Source organism: Equus asinus, chromosome 2 (genome assembly GCF_041296235.1).
Source record: "Equus asinus isolate D_3611 breed Donkey chromosome 2, EquAss-T2T_v2, whole genome shotgun sequence".
Lineage (NCBI taxonomy): Eukaryota > Metazoa > Chordata > Mammalia > Perissodactyla > Equidae > Equus > Equus asinus.
The window spans coordinates 147383536-147405639 of NC_091791.1; the positions used below are offsets into that span (position 1 = coordinate 147383536).

The window sequence follows — 22104 nt, forward strand, 5'->3', positions numbered from 1 at the left end:
TCAGTTTTGCTGTCTCTTTGAAGGTAACGTATTTTTTTCCTTGCTTCTTTTAGGGTGAGGGTTAGGGATCTTGCTCTTTTTTTTTCGTTTTTAGCAGTTTTCCTATGATGTGCCTTGGTATGGTTTGCTTTGAGTTTATCTTGTTTGAGGTTTGCAGATCTTCTTCAATGTATGACTTGACGTCTCTCAGCAGTTTTAGAAAATTCTCAGTTAGTAGCTCTTCAAGTGTCGCTTCTTCCACAATCTCTCCTCCAACTACATGTGTGTTAGAACTTTACATGGAGTTTCATATCTCTCTTTTAAAAACAGTTTTTATATTTTTTCCCTCTCTGGACTTCATTCTGGACACTCTACTGACCTATCTTTCAGTTCACTAGTCCTTTTCTCTGCTGTGTCTAATATGTTATTAAATCCATTCTTTGAATTCTAAATTCAATTATTGGGTTTTTTTGCTCCAAAATTTCCCTTTAATCCTTTTTCACTATTCCAGTTTAGTGAAATATTCCCATATTTTTATTTGTTTTGTTGAACGTATTAACCATAATTATTTTAGGGTCTATATTTGATAATTTCACTATCTAAGCCACCTGTTGGTTTGTTTCTATTATCTATTCTTTCGGTCACTCTTCTTTGCTTGTTTTGTTTTCTGATATGTCTAGTAAAGTTTACTTGAATGTTGGATCCAGTATCTGAAATATTATAAGGGTTCTGAATGATTCATCATCTTCCACAGAGGATTTAATTTTTTTTGTCAGGCAGATAACATAGGGGCAGTCATCTTCATTGACTCAAGGTTGTTTATTTTAGTCTGCCCTTGTTTTCAGTGTATAGCCCTTTCAGAAATCTCAGTTGAAAACCTGGGGTGTTTCATTGGCCTTTTCTACTTGAAGGGTCCTAAACTCCAGCTTTTATATCCTTAGCAGTGTAGACTACCAAAATCCCTGCTTAGCATTTTAGCCCCTTGGTAGCTGCTTTCTGCTTTGATTCTTGGTCTCTTACCTCACACACACGCAGCTTAGGAAACATAAAATGCACCAAAACAAAAATTGCATGCAAAAAGTCAGACTCACTTTTGTTTGGTTCCCCTCAAGTCCTGGATGTTTGTCTCTCCAGCTCAGTGAGACTACCATGGCACTAGGCCACCAGTTTCTTCAGGGTTTCCAAGCTCCATGATTTGAACTGGAAAATGCCCTAGGGGAAAAAGCAGTGGCAAATATGGGAATCTCTCAATGCATGCACCTACTCTCTGGGATCTTAGCCCCTTAAATTCTGGCTGCCTTAGTAACTCTCTTATCCTTACAAACTTCTGTCTTATGGTATTTTGTCCAGCTTTTATAACTGTTCTCAATTACTCTGTCATCGTTAAAAGTAGAAATGCATATTCTCCCAGGAAGCACTAATTTAGAAGTTTTGTATTTTGTTTAGAGAGAAAATCCAATTATTTCTAAATAAAACCTGGTCGTGATGTCTGATCTGAATTCTACCTGGATGGTAACATAAATGATTCCTAGGATTATTCTTTAAAGCTTACAGATCCCTTCTTTTATCCTTTCACGTTTGAAGCTTTGAGACAGACTTGTGTACTAAATTTATCATATGATTATGTACTTAACCCTTTCTGTTACAATCCTACTTTTCCTTTATTATTATTATTTATTATTTTTCCCCCCCGAGGGAGATTAGCCCTGAGCTAACATCTGCCAATCCTTCTCTTTTTGCTGAGGAAGACTGGCCCTGAGCTGACATCCGTGCCCATCTTCCTCTACTTTCTATGTGGGACGCCTACCACAGCATGGCGTACCAAGTGGTGCCATGTCTGCACCCAGGATCCGAACCGGCGAACCCCCGGTCACCAAAGCGGAACGTGTGAACTTAACTGCTGTGCCACCGGGCCGGCCCCCTATTTTTCCTTTTAAAAAGCTTATGTTTCCACCCTTCTACATAAGGAATTGTATGATCTTCACCCTTCTTTTCATCCTTTCTCCTTCTTATCTAGCTTTAGACAATTGGATTACAACTAGCTCAGGATCAGGCACAAAATAAACACAAAATACATGTTGATGAAAGGACAAATAAATGAATAAATAAATGAAATTACTTCATTATGTGAAAATAGTTAAGATAGTTCTTTGATTCTTCCCTTTCATTGTTAACCCATGATTTATTTTAATTAAAAATCAACTAAAGTACACAATAACTTGAGGCTGCTCTCCTAGCATCTATATTTAGTCAGATACAAGGGACTGAATTTCACAAATTTTGAGGCCATATAAAGGTATGTCAACAACTTCATTTATTTACTCTGAATCATCTATTTGCTTGTCACGTAGGTGGTCACCCAGAAGTGATTTTTGACAAAAATCTCACTGTATACACTTAGCTAATCTTGACTGGTATAAACAGTTCTTGTCATGTGAATTTCTATTTGGGGACATGACATAGCTGGTGAGACATGACCAGATTGTTCATTGCCCGGTCTCATTTTTAAAAAGTATTTCTCTTAGAGTAAACTTAGAAATAGGAAGTCACTGTGTTTTGTACTGAATTTCTCTCAGGGCCTGTTCTGTCATGTTTCTAGATCTTTGAGCATTTTTTCCGATGCCTCGAATATCCTTCTCGCTTTTGGCTGTCTGGTGGACTGCTTCAATGCTCAAAAATGTTACTTCTTCTTTGAAGCTTTTCCTAATAGCCCAGCAACAATACAGCCTTCCTCCGCTGGTTTCCCTTAGTTTCCTGGTACTCAACTATAGTGCTTGCCTTGCAGTGGATCATTTACGGGTCTTCCTTTCTCACTAGACTCTCACAAGGGCACAGGATGTGCACCACTCTTCTCACGAACTTCAGCGCCCAAAATAACAACTAATACTCGTCAGATCTGCAGTACAGTTTTTTAAAAGATAAAAGTCCCACAATATCAAATTTGCCCTTTTAAAGTGTATGATTCAGTGGTTTTGAGTTTATTCACAAAGTTGTGCAACCATTACCGCTATATAATCCCATAATATTTTCATCACTCTAGAAAGAAACCCAATACAGTCACTCTCCTTTTTATCCTCCCTCTAGGCCCTAGCAACCACTAATCTGTTTTTATCCCTATGAGTTTGCCTATTTTGGATATTCAGATAAATGTGACCTTTTGTGTCTGGCTTCTTTAACTTATCATAAAACTTTCAAGGTTCTTCCATCTTGTAGCATGAATCCATACTTCATTGCTTTTATGGGTGACTAATATTCCATTGTATGGATACAGCATATTTTGTTTATCCAGTCATCAGTTGATGGACATTAGGGTTGTTTCCATCTTTTGGCTATTATGAATAACATCACTATGACCATTCATGTAAAAGTTTTTGTATGGATAGATGTTTTCCATTCTCCTGGGTATATAAGAGTAGAATTTCTGGTAACTCTATGTTTAACTTTTGGAGGAACTGCCAAACTGTTTTCCAAAGTTGCTGCACCATTTTATATTCTTACCTGCAGTGTATGAGGGTTTCAATTTCTCAAAATCCTTTCCAGTGTCTGTGTTTGTTTGTCTTATTGATTATAGCTATCCCAGCAGATGCGAAGGGGGTCTCGTTTTTTTAATTAAGGTATAATTGACATATAACATTATATTAGTTTCAGGTGTACAACCTATTGATTCAATATTTGTGTCATTATTTGTATCAACATTTGTATTATATTGTATCAATATTTGTGGATACTAGATTCTTATCACATACGTGGTTTGTAAATAGCGTGTTGTTTGCTCCAAATGTATCCGCCGCCTCAGGCAGCCACAAGTGCCTGTGTGTGTTTTTGATAAATTCCTTCAGGAAAAGGCTGTTTTCACTGGGTAAGCTCTGTCAGGTCAAATAAAGACAGCCATGAAATGGGGTCTTCCATAGAATCACCGGACAGATCAAACAGTGACACTTCTCTGGGAAGGTGGCTTTAAAGGAATTTCAATCCCCTTCCGTCTCCTTCAGTAGCTGCCAGGAGGCTGGTTTCCACCACGACTGCAGGCCTTTGGGTTTTAAGGCTGCGGCAGAGCTGGGGCAGCGGGTAGGTGAGTGGGAGGGCGTGGATTAGGGCAAGTTAAATCACCAAGAAGTTTGCCTTTCTTACTGGGATTTGGCCATTTTTCTTTGAATTAATGTTCCCCAGCTTGCTGTAAGCCTTTGATTAATTTCCAGAGTTCTAAAAATGTTGATTCTGATAAATTATTTTTGCTAATGTTCTTTTAACTCTCAAGAGGGAAGGATTTTGGAGGTCCTTCCTCCACCATTTTTACTGACATTCTCAGTACGTATTTTTGAACGAGTGAATGAATAAATAAACTAATTAAAGTATGCATGCCCAGTGAAATGCCCACATACACTGCTACAGCAGGAAGTGAGGTTAGATAGAAGTTGTTCTCACTACCATGGTGGTTCACATTGGCTGTCCGGATTTTTTGCTTGAGAATAGAGGGCACCAAGTGCTACACTTCCTCTGATGTAATTACTTCCTGTCTTCTTGCTGGGGCTTTCTATCATGGTCTTTGATATTGTATTTGGAATGATAAATTTTGTTCTTATTTTTTTGCCTAATTTGGGCAGCTATCTTACCTTGAATTCAGATTCTGGGAAACCCTTGCCTCGTTAATTATTTTTTGTATTCACTAAGTTTTTCCAATGCAAATATCTTAATGAATTTTGAAGTTGAATCATCACCTCGTTTTGGCCTTCCTGGTCCTTCTTGACCGTCAGCCTTCAGGTACATTTATCTGATCTCTTGTCTAACCAGTACTCCGTATTTTTGCCTCAGGATTGATACTAAACCTCATAGCCCTTTCTAGTGATCCTTCGCCACTAATGCACTCCCCTAGCAAGATGTAAATGTTTAGACATAAATGCTTAAGTGCTTTGGTTTAACCTGTGAAAGGTTATGGGATTAGCCTTTTGGAGACATACTAACTCTTCTTGGCCACTAGGATCTAACAAACTGAATGAGTACTTTTTAAATATGTTGTTTATAAAGCAAATATTTGTATATCAGATTATATATTTGCCTACTGAAATATGTTCTAATTCTGGAGATCATTTCCCATAGGGGGAAAAAAGTTATTCTCCTCTTAAAAGATAAACTGAGGTATACTAACATTTTGAAGAGTTTATTTGGGCAAACATAGATCTGAATTGGTCATCACCAAACCAAAAATGGTTATAAGCTCTCTAGCAGCAGGAGCTAAAGGAAAAGCTTTTATAGAGCAGATGCAGAAGCAAAGCAAGGAAGTTATTTGATGGGCTATAGCTTAAGCTATTGCCTTATTTGGGAAAGCCTAGTTGGCCATAAGTTTCAATTTCTTAGCCCTGAGGCAATTACAGGAATTGATTCTGGCCTAGGTTTCAGTTTACCTATTTAGGCTGCCATGGCATCAGAACCACCTCAGTCTAATGGGCTCTGTGTTTAATTATTTTAACAGTTACATACATTTAAAATCATTAAAATTCCCTGCTTTGGGAGCCTTGAAAATACTTTTTATTCTTATTATTTTATTGTATTAACTAAGACTGTATTCTTTATTCTTCTCTTTCTCCTCCTTCAACTTCTCTCAGCTTCTGTGCCCAGACAAAAAATGTATTCAACCTAGTCAAAAAAATAATTGCTTTGGTGTTTTTTCTTTTAATTGACTAATTGCTTTGCTTTTCAATAGCTATGAAACCATTAAGTAAACATAGTCTGTTGCATTTATTTCACCTATGCAATTCAGAGCCTAATGGAGTACTATCTATATAATTTTCATAGTCACATTTAGAGTTCACACAGATTATCTACCTGTTTCTTTATCAGATACTGTAGGGGAGGAAGACATTTCCTCTACCCACTATGGGTTCTTCTGGCTGGAGAACGAATTAAATTCACATGAGACAGAATAACAGGAGAAAATTAAACAAAGCTTTATAACATGTATACACGGGAGAGGCTCATGCAAGCTGAGCAACTCGCCAAAATGGCTGAAGCCACCACCTTAAATATCACCTTCAGCTAATGACAAAGGAGGATGTTGGGGGTGGAGGGGGAGTTGATCATGGGAGATTACCACACAAGTACAGTAAACAAAGGAAGATTTAAGTCCTTGCTTTTGGCATTAAGAGTTTCTAGAGATAAGGTCATTCCCCCATCTTCCTGGTACAGAGAGGGAGACACCTTTACAGATGGAGATTTCCTTTACAATGTAAATGTCTCTTAACAAAGGGTAAGTAAATTCTACTCCTCAGAGCCTCCTTCCCGTCTGCAGTTTTTAAAAGTAACCAGCCTAAAATAATCCTCATGCCAAAGAGACATATCTTGGGGTGGCCAATTCCCATCCCCCACAATACTCAATTCTTTCCTCAGAGTCTTTTCATTCTTCCTTTATGGGATTTAGTAGCGAAATATCTAGACAGGTAGCATTGTTTTGAGTTTTGAATGCCACTCCAAATTTTGGGAGAAAGGATTGATAACTAGAAGGAAATGCTTCTATTAGATTTGACTCAAACATTCATTAGTGAGTATCTAATATTTAAAAACACTGCTACTTCCTTGCTGAGGAAACTATTCCTGTTATTTTTTTTTTAAAGTCATCACTTGGATTCACTTCAATTAAATGTGTATTCTTGATCATTTTGGAAATTCCTTGTAGATACCAACTTATTATAATACTTTAAAAGAAGATGCTGAGACACCAGCTCTGTTTCTCTAATGATTCATTTTTATTCCAGCCAGAGACCTAGACAGAAATCTATGGAAGAAATAACTATCTTTTATATCTTAAATTTGTATATAGTCCAAACTTTGCTAAATAAGTGAACTGTAAAGCAGGATTGGTTTGTAGTGAAGATTCTCCATGCTCTTCATAAATGAACAATTTCCTCCTTTCTATGTTTTTTAATGCTATATAATCAGTAACCTTAGGGGATAAATAAGTCATATTTTCCAGATACTGATACTGAGGCATGGAGAACTGGGACCAATCTCATTCTTTACAAGATAAATTCAGCAGGATACAAAGGAACAGATGAGACAAGCATCCTGTCTATATGTTTTCTCCAAAGTTCCCACACATGTACAATTTTAGATTTGCTACAGTTCATACTATTGGTAGGAATTCATTTTAGTATTCCTCCAAATAAATAAACTTATGGCTGTGGGTGGTGGGCGGAAAAGTGACTTTTGAAAAATCAATGCGGGGCCAGTCTGGTGGCGCAGTGGGTTAAGTGCACACATTCTGCTTCAGCGGCCCAGGGTTGGTCGGTTCAGACCCAGGTGCGGACATGGCACCGCTTGGCAAGCCATGTTGTGGTAGGCGCCCCACATATAAAGTAGAGGAAGATGGGCACGGATGTTAGCTCAGGGCCAGTCTTCCTCAGCAAAAAGAGGAGGATTGGTGGCAGATGTTAGCTCAGGGCTAATCTTCCTCAAACAAACAAACAAACAAACAGATAAATAAATAAATAATAGAAAAATCAATGCATTTTATTCACTATGGTTCTTATTTGTTGAGTAAATTAAGTAAATGTCAAGTGTCTCTCAGCACTCTAGTGACAAAGAGGAATTTAAAAGCCCTAGGTGCCACCACAAGTGTTGAAACCTGTTTAGTTTGGATGCTGGCAATTGCAACATGGAAGATGGAAACTCTCCCAGCAAAGTCCTTCTCACAGATCCTCAGAATGAATTAGAACATGATGAAGAGATATCAGAATTAGTGTCTCTTCTCTTTTGACTTTATGCCTTATAAAGTCAGACCTAAATGCTAGGTAGGACCTCCCTGAGATCTGAGATTCGGACTAACATTTTTTAAGGGAATGAAGCAAAGATGCCAGTAATTGGCCTTCAATATTTGTGAAGATGTCCACAACATATTTAGAGACCAGTAATAAAATATACCAGATTTGAGGACTATCATCTAAAGAACATAAACAAAGCATGATGGATAGCTTCTTCCTTGGCTCCGATAGTTTATTAACTAAAGGAAAATATTATGAGTTTGTAATTTAATTTGACCAGTACTCCTAGAAATTTTCAAATAGTGCCAAAAAAAGTCTATAGAAGTTTAAGCAAAATAAGATGCTTATCCAAGGAAACTTTTCCTACACAGATTATTAAATCTGCACATGTCTGTCTTGTATTTTATTGGAAATGAGCTGAACAAGAAGAACCAAATATTGTTATGTGTTGGCTAAGCACTTTGAGATATCATTGCTGATTTACCTTTGAACTTTACCCAGGGCCACAGTTTTGATTAAAGACAAGATTATTTGATTATGATCCTATGGTTTTAATTAGAATCCTACCAAATATTCTCTTTTGTCAGCTATTCTGGCAAGGGCATAGAAGTATAAAGCAATGCATAATATCCTTTTGGTTCTCTTTGCCTAAGGAGTTCACTCAAATCACTTTGATATTGTTTATAAACTAAAGATGGCAACTATTCTTTCTACATTTTTAATGTCTTATTGAGCTGTTAAGTGGCTCACATCCTAGTCATGAGAATGGAGGCTTTATCTTTTGATATGGAAGCTAATCTTTAGACACAAGTTTTATCTAAGTATCTGGTGTGTGTCCAAGTTGCCTGTAGTCTCAGGATTCCAAATAATCATGTATCTCCTCCAAAGTTCTTTCTATTGTCATTGAGAGTTGATTATTTCTATAGAAAACAATCTATTTTACATAGGGTCAAAGTTGTTGGTTGAATTCTTTGAGCAGCATTGATTATCACCAGCCTGTGACACCTACTTGTTCTGAGCCCTTCTGTACTCAGAACCTAGATTTCTCATGATTCTCTCTCATGCAAACACAACCCCAGGCCTGGACTTGCTTTCCCTTCTACAAAGGAAAAATGTAAGGGGAGCTCTGGAGACAAACTGGCCTTGGAGTAGTCAGGATATTTTACTATGAGTCACAAGCCAGGGGCAGCCTCCACTCGGGGGACCAGTGATAGCTTTGTGCTCTCTGGCTTGGGGGCACTGGATTATCTGGCTACAGAACCCTTCAACCACTAAGAGCTGGATGCGTAAGGATCCCACTGCTGTTCCTGTCCCAGCCTTCCCACATAGCTCCACAGGGCTCCATGAAACCACCACCGAACCTGTCATCATTCAGAAATAGTTACAGTTTGAATCAATTCAAGTTTGGACACGATTCCAGAGTCATTTAGATCTGGATAAGGAACTCATTAAGTGAAAATCCAAATTGGTTCAAATATTGGACCAATTACAGTCTGATAAAAATTACATGCTGAAATGGTTTCAGATCTGAATCCCTTCAGACACTGAGCAGATTCAACTCAGTAAAAACATTAAGTACCATCAAAGTATTTGGGGAATAACAAGAGGTGTCCATTACCGATCTTCCCCATTGACCCCTCTCCATTCCTATCACTCACAGGTGTTCAACATGGCTATGTTGTCTCAGGACACTCTGCAGCTGGGGTTCTTGGGCTGATCTTGCCCACTCCCCAGGATACCTGCACTAACAAGGCACAAAGAGCCCCCATCATTCATTGGCTTTCACAAGCATCTCTCACTGGAAGGTACCAGATTGAAATTTCGTATTTCCTTGAATATTTGTTTGTGAATTTTCAGAGGCTGACAGAATTCCAAGGCTTAAAGGACTAAAGGAATCAAGAAGAGTCAGTCTCAGCCACTGGAAACTGAGCCACTTCAAGAAAACTTGCTCTCCATTTACATACAGGTCCAGGGTAGGGATTGCCTCATTTACCTCACATTTGGAAGATCTTTCTCATTTGAATCTGCTTTTCCTGCTCCTTTCCATTTTTAGCTTAGAAGATCAATGAGGGAGACGAGGCTAGCCTTCCAAGTGAAAAGCGTTTGTAAGGAAAAGCCATTCAGACCTCGTCAAAAACTGTGAGGAAGATGAAGGGCCTCTACAGGTGATGGTTCTTAAACTCGGTTGATCCCACCCCAGACTCACTGTGCCACAGTATCTTTGCATGGAGTCCTAGCATTTGCATTTTTTTAAAAGTTTGCCAAGTGATTCTGAGGTAGTTGTAAGAACATTTAGAGAATGCTGATGAAAGGCACACTCTCTCCCCTTTCCTTAGCTTTCTCCCCTAAAGCCTCCTCAACACCCACTACCAGGTCCCCTGTGCTGTCTCTGTTTTCCAGACTTCCAAGACTGGCATCATAGCCATAAAAGGTCTTCCTATGCCTTCCCCAGCACCTCATACATATACACACACTCAGTATTCTCAGCCCTATCTTATACGCTGTGCATAAACCAATGAAATTATACTAAATTGCAACTGAATCCTCAATAAGCTTAATGTGCTAAATCTTGCAGGAGTAACTGCATTTTGAAAGAGGATACAAAGTTTAGGGAGGACAGTGGGAGCAGTGAGGTAGTCTCTGGCAGGGCAGCCTTCTTTAAGACTTATTCATACCATGCAGAGAATATTTACTTTATCTGTAGAACTGACCCTCACCTTCCAAGTGGACGAAGTGGGCCCCAATCAATCACATTCAGGAAAGCCAGACTAGCTCACTATAGCAACATGGACAATACAGGGACAGCTGTGCTGTTGCTCCTAATTAGCTCCAGACAACACTGAGAGAGAATTCCATCTGTTAAGGCTGCCTAATGGCGCTTTGGTCAGTGGTTGTGGCATAGCCAGCTGGGATGGTGCCACCACTGGGGTGGCATCCTAAAGGATGGGCTTATTTTTCTTGCTTTGCTTGCTAGCTGCCCCTGACTGCACTCCAAAGCCGTGACTCAGGGTCCCACTGTTTGTGCGGGTTTCAAGCCTCAGTTACCCCTACACAAAAAGGTCACGCAAACAACCTTTATTTGGCCACTATGTAAGGAGTTAGGGGACCCAATAATTAATTTAAATGGAAAGAAAATGGAGTGTTCCTTGGGATCTTGAGAAGAGAGTGTATTTATATCACTGGCCACATTGAATCCCCTCTTGCTTTTTGCAACACAATGGAAAGAGCAGCTGCATAATCTATGGAAAGTGATAGGCAGACCAGAGACCCAGTGTTGAGGGGTCTTCAATCTTCATTCCTTCCAGGGATACTTCTCCTCCAAATCAGGAGCAGGAAGTCCAGTACTGTTCTCTCTTGATTTGCGCTTTCAGCTGAGCCTTCCAAGGCTCTTAGCGCTAGTTGAGATGGTCTCCCAGGAACTGGAGAGAGTCCAGGGCTGAGCTCACCATGACCACAGGAAAGTCAACTCATACTAATTTTGACTTGTGGTGCCTGCCAGCCTGAGCAAGACACAAGCCAGAGACTCAAGAAGCCAAAGGTTCCATGTCCTTCCACTGTCCTCTGGAGTAATCTCCTTTCTGCCTTGCTGTTCCACTTGATGTTTCCCAGACAGAGATAGCAGTAGAATCCAAAAATCTTCAGCTAAGCTTCAAGATGAGACTGAGCTAGAGAAGGTTGGGCGCAATCTAGTTTTCTCTTTCCTCACCTATACTCTGCTCGTTGTCCCTTCGCATTTTTAAATCTCTATTGGCATTCATTTCACTTTCAGCTTATGGTGGGTTGTTTTCTAGGAAAAGCCAGCTAGGGCTGGCCCCATGGCTGAGTGGTTAAGTTTGCACGCTCTCCTTCAGCAACCCAGGGTTTTGTCAGTTTGGATCCTGGGCGCAGACATGGTACTGCTCATCAAGCCATTTCTGAGGTGGCATCCCACATAGCAGAACTAGAAGGACCTACAACTAGAATATACAACTATGTACAGGGAGGCTTTGGGGAGAAGAAAAAAGACTGGCAACAGATGATAGCTCAGGGCCAAACTTTGAAAAAAAAAAAAAAAGCCAGCTGGAGACTTATAAGCTCCCCAGATAGACCACGCTGATTGCCTTATGTCTTAGTCCCCCACACCTGGCTGAGCATCAGAAATGTCTTGTGATTTCTAGGCTCTATCCCATGCTACTGTATCAGAATCTGTGGTGGGGCCAGGTATCAGGATTGCTTTCGGTGTCCTAGGTGATGACATGGCACCCTAGAACTACAATCCCACTAGTCTAGATTCATCTCTCTCCTGTGCCAGACTGAGAATCGGGTCTCCTGATTTTTAACCCTTGATTTGCCACTAAACTTGCTACATGACCTTGTCTAAGTCACTTAATTCTCATGGGCTCCAAGTTCCTTGTCCACAAGGAGATAGGAGTGGGGTAGGGAGCCAGATAACGTCAGTGATGATCAAATCTAACTCCCCAACATGTTCACCTTTGGAGCTTTTGAAAAATGATAGTTGAGGTTTGTTTCTCTTTGCATCCTCCTCCAGCCCCCACCACTCCACAACTTTTCTGAGGCTTGGCACATTCCGAAGCTAGGAGGACAAAAGGGGACAAAAACTCTTTTCGAGTAATGATATATGGGAGCCATTCTTGTTGGAGGTTAATCCCCACAATGTGAAAGGTCTCACAGCCTTTTAAATACTCACCCTGAAGTTAGACTAGAGAATGAATGCTTCTTCCAAGCTTATTTTCTGTCTCCCCTCCTCTCACAGAAGCCAGAGCCCTCCCAGCTCAGCTAGACAAGATAAATGATTGAATTTGATGGAAGGCAAAGGGAGGATTGGCAAAGCATATAATCCAAAAGGCCTTGGAAGAGGGAAAAAAGAAAAGAAGGCCCAAAGAAAAGAGGTTTCTATGCTGGTCACAAGGGGAGTAGCATATGGGGGTCACCAGTATTAAGACCCCAAATACATTGGAGGGGACAGAAGTAAGGATGTCCAGAATAGAGAGAGAAAATCCATTCTGGACTCTCCTCTGCTCTGTGTTGTTGCATGTGTTGGAGTGTCCCACTCAAATTCAAAGAGCCACAGCCTTCTGGATACTACGTAAGTGTGGTAAGATTTTAAGGTCTTTTGATGTTGGGATGTACAATCTACCCACAAGAGCTAGGGTACACAGGTGGCCATTCTTGGAGATTCTGATTTACTAGGTCTGGAGTGGTGCCTAGGGATCCATATGTTTTAGGATATCCACAGGTGATCTTGATACACAGCCAACGGTCAAATTTACTTTATTAAGTTAATTTTTATCTTTTCTTTTGACTTGTCCAATTTCTTATCACTCTCCCTCCCAATGCCCAAGTCTCTCCGGTCTTTGTGGGAAGAGAGATCCCTCCCCCAAGTCAGACTCCTCCCTGCTCCAAGGCACCTGGTTCAGTGAGCAGCGCACAAGCTAGATTTCAGTCCCTAATTGCCCCCTTGGCTAGGTACCTGGTGTAGGGCCACCTGTACAACTGTGACCAAAGGAGGAAAAAGAGTACTGGCTTTGGGGACAGCAGACTTGTGCTTCAGTCACAACTCCCACTTTCAAGCTGTCTGAATTTGGACAAGTTGCTTAATCTTTTTGAACCCCAGTTTGATTACATGTCAAAGAGGGATAAAGCTGCCTACTAAAATGACCAAATCCAATGGTAATAAGAAACCTACCAAATCAATTCTGAGGCCTCATTTGACCTATGAGGAGCAAGTGACCCTTGGGATCATTTCCCTTCTTGAACCACGTCCTGTGCTTAGCTTCTGGGACACGACTCCCTCTTCACTCCTTTCTTCCCTCTGTGGCCATTCTTTCCCAGCCTCTTTTGCTTAATTTTTTTACCTTGCCAACTTCTAATCATTGGAGTGCCCAGGACTCAGTCTTCAGACCTCTTTTCTCACCTGTTTACCCTGATTTTCTAGGTAACCTAACCCAATCCTTTGACTTTACACACCATTTTTTATGCCGATGACTCTCAAAAGACTGTATTTCCAGTCATAACCTTACTGCTGAATTCTAAACGCTTAAATCAAATTGCCTACTCAACAACTCCATTTGGATATATAATAGACATCCCAGACTTAACATGTCCAAACCAAACTCCTCATTTTCTTCCCCAAACTTATTCTTTCCACAACCTTCCCAACCTTAGTATGTAGTGTCTTCACTTTTCCAGTTTCTCAGGCCTAAAGCCTCTTAATCTCACTCCACACCTCCAATTCATCAGCAAATCTATTGGCTGAACCTAAACTATATCTAGTACCTGGTCTCCACTGCTGTCATCCTGGCCTCATCTTCCATGATCTTTCTCCTCCACTGTTGCAGGAAAGGAGTAAGCAGTCCCCTCCATCCACCTTGCTCCACCATAGTCAACATTTCCCACAGCATCCAAAGAGATGACTTCTCTAGTCAAAATTCTCCCATGCCATCCTCTCTCACTGAGAATAAAATCACAAGATCTTCCCATGCCCTCCCCACAAGAGTTTACATGATGTGTTCTCTTCCATTACCTCTCTAATATCATAGATCATTCAGCTCCTTGATCACTCTTCTCCAGACATACTAGCCTCCATGTTGGCCCTCAAACATGTCGCATGTGCTCCTGCCTCAGGGCCTTTGCACTGCCTAGCCCTTTTTCAGGAAGAGTCTCTTTCCAATATCTATAATTCCTCAGCTTACTTCATTCAGTTCTTTGTTTGAATGTTACCTTACCACAGAGTGCTTCCTTGGTCCTTAATCTAAAACAGAACATTATCCCAACTTCCATAACTCTTTATTTTCTTATCCAGTATTATTTTTCTTTGTAGAATATATTGCAACTTGACATTTTATATATATTCTTTTGCAAATTTGTTTGTTTGTTGTCTGTCTCCCTCGCCTTGGAATTAAGCATATAAGAGTGGCTGTGTTCCCAACATTTAGAACAGTGCCTGGCACATAGTATAAGGCTCAATAAATATCTATTAAATGAATGAATACATGAAAGCATGTCAGTGATAGAACAATTATATGAGATAATGTGTTTGAAGGGTTTGGTACATATCTGACACTTATTAGCTACTCAGTAGCTAGTCATTTCCTCTCCCCTGTAGCTTCCATCTCCCCCTAAATGTTTATTGAGCTCCTCATCTAAGCCACTCACTCTGCCAGATGATGGTGATAGGAAATGTCTCCACTACAAGGAGCTAGTTGCTATATGCTAGTGAGAGAGACAGACCTATAAAGAAATAACCACCAGACAACGTGATAAGAGCTGCCAAAGAGACAGTATACTATGAGAACACAGATAAGGGGACAGATAAGGAAGGCTTCAAAGAGCAGTGACATTTAAGCTGAGCCTTGAGGAATAGAGACTTTTGTGCAATGAGGGGGAAGGATATTCCATTCAGAGGGATCCCTAGGGGGGCACAGAGACATAAAAATGCCCCCCTCCTATTATGCTAAGTGAGATAAGCCAGACAGAGAAGGACAAACACCTGTGATTTCACTCACATGTGGAAGATAAACAAATACGTGGACAAAGAGAAGAGATAAGTGGTTACCGGAGGGGAAGGGGGCTGGGAGGTGAGCATAAAGGGTAGAGGGGCACATATATAAGGTGACTGACAAGGGGCTGGCCCGGTGGCGCAGCGGTTAAGTTTGCACATTCCACTTCTCGGCGGCCCGAGGTTGCCCGGTTTGAATCCCGGGTGCAGACATGGCACTGCTTGGCACGCCATGCTGTGGTAGGCATCCCACATATAAAGCAGAGGAAGATGGGCACGGATGTTAGCTCAGGGCCAGGCTTCCTCAGCAAAAAAGAGGAGGACTGGCAGTAGTTAGCTCAGGGCTAATCTTCCTCAAAAAAAAAAAAAAGAGCTTATAAGGTCCTGACAAATAATAATGTACAACTGAAATTTCACAATATTATAAACTATTATGACATCAATTAAAAAATTATTTTAGCAATCCAAATAAAAAACATAAATAAAAGAAAGAAAGTGTCCCCCTCCAAGAGCACACAGCTTCTTAGCTCCTTAGTTTAAGAGGAAGAATAGCAAAGTGAAATAAAGAGAAAGTGTGGAAATTAAAGCATAATTGTTGACATCACTGGCTGTCTCCTCACTTTGGTATAGAACACCATCTTTTTCAGAGTTCTTACGCCTTCTATATTTTTTAGGCCCTAACAACATATTGGTAGGTAGTGATCCCCTTATCATACAGGCAAAGAAACTAAGGCTAGAAGAAGAGAAATGGTCTGTCCAAGGCCACACAGAATGTTCACAGAGGATCTTGGCTTAGAACTCAGGACTCCTGTCTGGTTGACAATTTCTGCAATAACAAGTGAAAGGAAGATGACTGTCTTCTCCAACTAGTTAAAAAGATTTCCAGAACTGCTTTCTAGATCTAAGCATTTCATGTTGCTTTTTTTTTTTTTTGAGGAAGATTAGCCCTGCGCTAACATCTGTGCCCATCTTCTTCTATTTTATATGTGGGATGCCTGCCACAGCATGGCTTGATAGGTGATGCATGGGTCTGTGCCTGGGATCCGAACTGGCGAACTCCGGGCCATCCACGCAGAGTGTGCGAACTTAACCACTTGGTCACTAAGCAGCCCCTCTTGTTGCTTTTTTCTTAATTGGCCATATCCAGCTGCCGTTTATTGAGAACTTATCCTACTACACACTTACTAAGTTCACCACATATATTATTGCACCAGTTTTCACAACATCCCTATGATAGGTGATGTGGTTGTTACTGTTATTATTTTATAAATGAGGAAACTATCGCTTTAGTAGATTTTAAGTGCCCAATTTGTCCAAAGATACTCCATAGAAAAGAGGCAGCACCGGGTTTTAGAATCCAGCTTGTCTGACGCCAGTGTCCATGTTCTTTCAGCTCTGGGAGATTTCTGAAATGAAATCTAACCAAATGCGCAATCCAACCTCTGTTTGTGCTTCCTCTGAGTTTCTATATAGCAGGGTATGGCATTCTTGGCTTTGTACATGTTATGCAAAATTGTTTAGTCACTGGAAATTTCATCTTCCATTGTAATTTTATATTTATACATTTCCCTAGCCAAGTTATACCACAAGGATTCGTACTATTTTTCTGCTTTTGCTGTCATATAAGTGTGGTCATATGAATCACTCTCATGTATCCACTTATAACACTGCTAAATAGGAAAAAATGACCACCAATGGGCAAGTTAGTCTAGTCAATATGGTTAGTCTTCGTAAAATCATAAACAAAATCAGGAAGAAAAAATTTTCAACTGTCTTGCTGACAGCTCTTGTATAACCCAGTAATCACAAGGAGAATATGAAACATTTTTTTAATCTACACCCATATTTTCTTAGATGAAGAAAATATTAAAATCCTATTAACCATGGATTTGCCTCTCCTGTGATGAAGCCCAGCTCTGACTTTATTCTTCAAGATGTCTTTTTAGTTCTTAACTTTGGAGATGGAGATGTGGTGGTGACTTGTTTTTCTCCTGCCTCCAAAGACATTGTTTGTCAATAGATTTGTTGATGGTGTCCACAGAAAGCAATCAGATGCTCTGTCCTTCTGTGAAGGAAATATAACAAACAGATGCAGACTTCATCTATTGATCCCTTGCTATGAGAGATAAGAAAATTAACACACTTTAGTTTTATTCCAATCTGCCTCCTCTCTAGTTTCTGATTTTTGTTAAATTATTTTTACAATTTAAAGATTTTTAACAGTTGTATTTTTTCTGTAACCATATTTTCATAATTGTTTAGTCTTAATCTAAATTTAAATCTGTTTACTATGTACCACACTTGCTTTTTTTAACCACAGTTTCTTTATTTCCAAATTTTCAATTTTGATTCATATGTTAGTTGGCCTGGTTTCATTTTCAAGTTTTTTCATTTTTTCAAGAACAAATTATGCGTGCTGTAGTCGGTGGGTTTTTGCATGCTTGAGAATGCCTGTTGCCTTAATATTTGAAAAGCAACTTATCTGGGCATAAAATTCTTTGCTCATACTTCCCTTTGATTTTTTAGTGACTGTTCCACTATTTTCCGGCATCAGGAGTTGCCATGGACAAGTTTAAGGAGAACTCAATTTCCCCCTTTAACGTGACACTTCTATTTTTCTGCTTGGATGCCTATATTATTTCTTTCTCCTTATTTATTTATTTATTTTTTTATCTTTTTGTTTTTTAGGGTTCTTGGTTTACTCATTAACATCTCTTTTTTTTAAATTTCAGGTGTACATCATTAATTCTCAATTTCCGTGTAGACTACATCATGTTCACCCCTCAAAGACTAACTACCATGCATCACCATACACATGTGCCCTGATGCCCCTTTCATCGTCCTCCCTCCCCGCTTCCACTCTGGTGACCACCAATCCAATCTCTGTCTCTATGTGTTTCAAGGGACAAATTGACAAAGAAGATGTACTATACATACACGATGGAATACTACTCAGTTATAAAAAGAGATGAAACCTTGCCATTAGCGACAACATAGACGGACCTTGAGCGTATTCTGCTAAGTGAAATAAGTCAGAGGAAGAAAGTCAAATACTGTATGATCTCACTCATAAACAGAAGATAAAAACAACAACAAACAAACGTATTTCTTTATCCTTAAAGTTCAGTAACTTCTCTACGTTGTGTACTAATTTTTCTTGGCACTACGCATGGTTTGTTTTTTTTGTCTACAGATTCAAATCTTTATGTCAAGAAAGTTCCTTCTAGTATATTTTTGAATATTTTTGTTGCTTCTTTTTTTCCATGTTCTTTAAGAACATGAAGTATTCTGTATATTTTACACGTATATTGTCTTCTCTATAAATTATAGATAGCTTCATTTTTTCATTTTCTTTGTATATTTTTCTATATACTGTCTTATATTTTGTTTCATTTTATATTGTCCGTATTCTATTATTATTATTTCACTATGATTTTCCTCTATGTAATGTTTTTCTTTTCTCTTCCAACTTGCTTCATCAATTTGCTTATTATCTTCCATTGTTTTTTAATCTCTTCTTATTATCTCTCATTGAGCATTTTTAAGTTTTAAAATTTCTTTGAAATTATAACTACTTGAATTATTTATTTTTTTCTATAGTTAGTTATCTTCCTCTTTTTTGCCTTCTCTTCCTCTCCCTAGGCCCCTCTCCCCCAGACTCCCCTTGAGCCCCCTTGCCCCACTCCTCTCTTCTTTCTCTCTGGTCTGTGTTTTATGTTGGTTCTTTTCTGATGATTATATATCTCTGCTTGGGGCCAGGTATTCTTGTTTTTTAAAGCTTCAGTGCATAGTTGTGTATCTGGTTGTTAGTTTTAGTTCTCTATGTGAGCTGGCATCAGAGTATGACAACTGACAGATGGGTGGTGTGGTTCCACGACCGGAAATGAATGAATCCAGGCTGCGGTGGTGAGAGCACCGAATCTTAACCAGTAGACCACCAGGGCTGGCTCCCAGGTATTCTGAATGAATAGAATGGGAAGAGATGGGAAATGAACTTGGAAAGCTCACAGCTTCAGTTCAGTTTATTCTTCTAAAACTCCTCTCCAGATCTTATCTTCCCTTTGCTGCTGAGGCCCATCTCACCTCAATTTTAGCCATCAAGAGGTTGAAGTGGCTGGTGGGAAATCTTCCCCTTCCTCCTAGGCTCTCTGTTACCTCCTAATCTCCATCACTCAGGAAGAGAGGCTGTAGAAAAAAGTGGAAGGGCAACGTGACTTTTCCTTCAGCTTTGCCTCCCTGCTACCCGGTTGTGCCAAGCAGGATCTCTATGGCAACATCGCCCACTTCTCTTGTGCTGGCACATGGCTGTGGATTTGATTGCTCTGATCAAAGGAACACTGGACAGACCTTTTGGAACTTTGATGCTCACTTACAGGGAAACCTGTGTCTTGCTGGAAGTCCAAGGGCAAAGATGTTGGATGTCAATGCCTTCTCTCATTGCAGTTTGAATTGTAAGCTGGACTTACCATGTTTTTCATGAAATAAGGACTGACAAACTGGGTCAGTTTGGGGTTTCAGACTTGGATATTTGCCAGCATTTTTTTTCAAAAATGAATGAAGTGAGCCTGTCATATAGAGGAAAATAACTGACACTATCTGTTGACCACAAAATTCAAGCTTTCAAGAGAAAATTAGAACTTTCGAAATCTTGTATCTACCACTACGAATTTGACAGTTTCTCAACACATAGATACTTTTCTGATGAGATTGGTGGTTTTAGCAAATGTGATTTTTTGATATCACATAATACTTGTAACATGTGCATAACTGAATAAATCAATGTTTTCCAAATCACCACCAATCATGCATGCTACAAAATCATGCATGGGGCAAAATTCCATTCAAAGTGCAAGGGAAATCAATGGATTTTAATGTAACAGAGTATTAACTGAGTCATTGATATAGTTTGGCATTATACGTTGCAATTAACCTTTAAGAAACTACCACTTATTGAGTTTTGGTATAATATCAAAGAAGAATATCTAGAATTATCTGGAAATCCTTTTAAAATAACTTCCCTTTTACAACTGTAATCAGTTTGAGGCCATATTTTCTTCAGATATTTTAACCAAAACAATATAGAGTGATCGATGGAGAATCCAGCTGTCTCCTATTAAGCCAGACATCAAAGAGATCTGCAAAACTGTGAGACAGGCTACACTTCTCATTACATTTTCTTGTTTTGGAAAATACAGCTATCTTTATTAAAATGTTATTTATGTTAACGTGAAATGCAGTTATTATAGTATAATAATAATTGTATAATTTATTTTTAAATAAATTAGTAAATAATTGTTTTAAAATTTTCTTTGTTTTAATTCCCAATATAGTAAATGTTATAGATATAACTCACATAAATGAAAGATCTTTGGAGTCCTTAATAATTTTTTAAGGATGTAAAGAAATCCCTAGATTGATAAGTGTACAAGGTAGTAACGCGATGAGTGGTGCAGGAGTGCAAAAGTAAAAGAACCATTATGGGTTGGATTTGGCTCCATTGCAGAGTGGGATGCAGACCATGGATTTCTAAAATTGAGGTGGGAGAAGCAGAGGAGGAACAGTGTGAGAAAAGGTGTGGTGGCAGGAATAGTCAGGGTAGGTGTGGACGACTGTGAGTCAAGCAGTGAGAATGCTTCAAATCTCTCCTTCTTTCCCTTCATCTCTCTAGACCTTCTATTATCACATCCTCCCACCCCTACCACCACCCACCCCAACCACAGCTGGCAAAACTTCTCTACTTTTAAGGATGCATGTGATTATATTGGGTCCACCTGGATAATCCATACTAATTGCCTCATCTCAAGGTCCTTGACCCTAATCACATTCTACAAAGGCCCTTTTGCCATGTAAGGTAACATATTTGCAGGTCCTGGAGATTAGAACATGAACATCTTGGAGGGACCATTATTCTGCCTACTTGTCTTAGTCTGTTCACGCTGCTATGACAAAATGCCATAGATTGGGTGGCTTATAAATAACAGAAATTTATTTCTCACCGTTCTGAAGGCTGGGAGGTCCAAAATTATGGTGCCAGCATCACTGAGTTCTGGTGAGGGCTCACTTCCTTGTTGACAGCTAGTGCCTTCTTGCTGTGTTCTCCCATGCTGGGAATGGGCAAGAGAGCTTTCTCAGGCCTCTTTTATAAGGGAACTAATCCTATTCATGAGGGGTCGTTCCTTAAGACCTAATCACCTCATAAAGGCCTCACCTCGTAATACCATCACCTTTCAGGTTAGGATTCAACATATGAATTGTGGGGGGGGGGGGGGGGGCGGGGGGGGGGGCACAAACATCCAGACAATAGCACTACCACGCCATGGGATATTTTTGAGCAAGGAAATGGCATAATGACAGTAATATTGAAGTAAAAAAATTCCCCAATAGTTACCCAGTATGGAACTGACCTGGTGCCAACTTTGGGGCAGAGCTCTGCCTCTGTGAAAAACAACTTCCATGTGTTTTTAGTGCAATACAGATGATGCATCCAGAAGGACATCTGCTGATATTCTGGCAGGCAGATCACTTTCCCATTTCCTGTCCTACCCACATTTGTCATTCAGGTCACCAAGGGGACAAACATCCACAGCTTCTAGAAGCAGCTTCTTCTCTTCATTTCTTATCTCTGAAATGTTTCAGGAAAAGAAAGAACACAGAAATGCCACACTAGATCTTAGAAACCAACATGTCAGCAGGGTAGGGAATGTCCTCCTCTCAGGAACTGGGATCTTAGGGGTGACCTTTCACATGAAGCACTTTGTTAAATCATGTGGTGGGGTTACCAAATCTTGAAGTCAGAGGCAACATTGGAATGAGTGTTGGGTTACCACCAGTACTCTGAAGAGGGAACAATAAGCTTAAATGCTTTTGAGTAAT

The 22104-nt window shown here is 39.8% G+C and overlaps 1 long non-coding RNA gene across 1 annotated transcript in view; it reads right to left on the reverse strand.

Moving 5' to 3' along the window:
• The window catches only part of LOC139042640 (uncharacterized), a 36775-nt gene extending 15002 nt beyond the window's left edge, over positions 1–21773 (reverse strand). Inside the window, exons 1-3 of the long non-coding RNA XR_011499596.1 lie at positions 21636–21773; positions 19315–19416; positions 1071–1191 (exon numbers count right to left, since the gene is read on the reverse strand). This is a non-coding gene — a long non-coding RNA (uncharacterized lncRNA). The remainder of the gene's footprint in view (positions 1–1070; positions 1192–19314; positions 19417–21635) is intronic.
• Between the last annotated feature and the right edge of the window lie 331 nt (positions 21774–22104).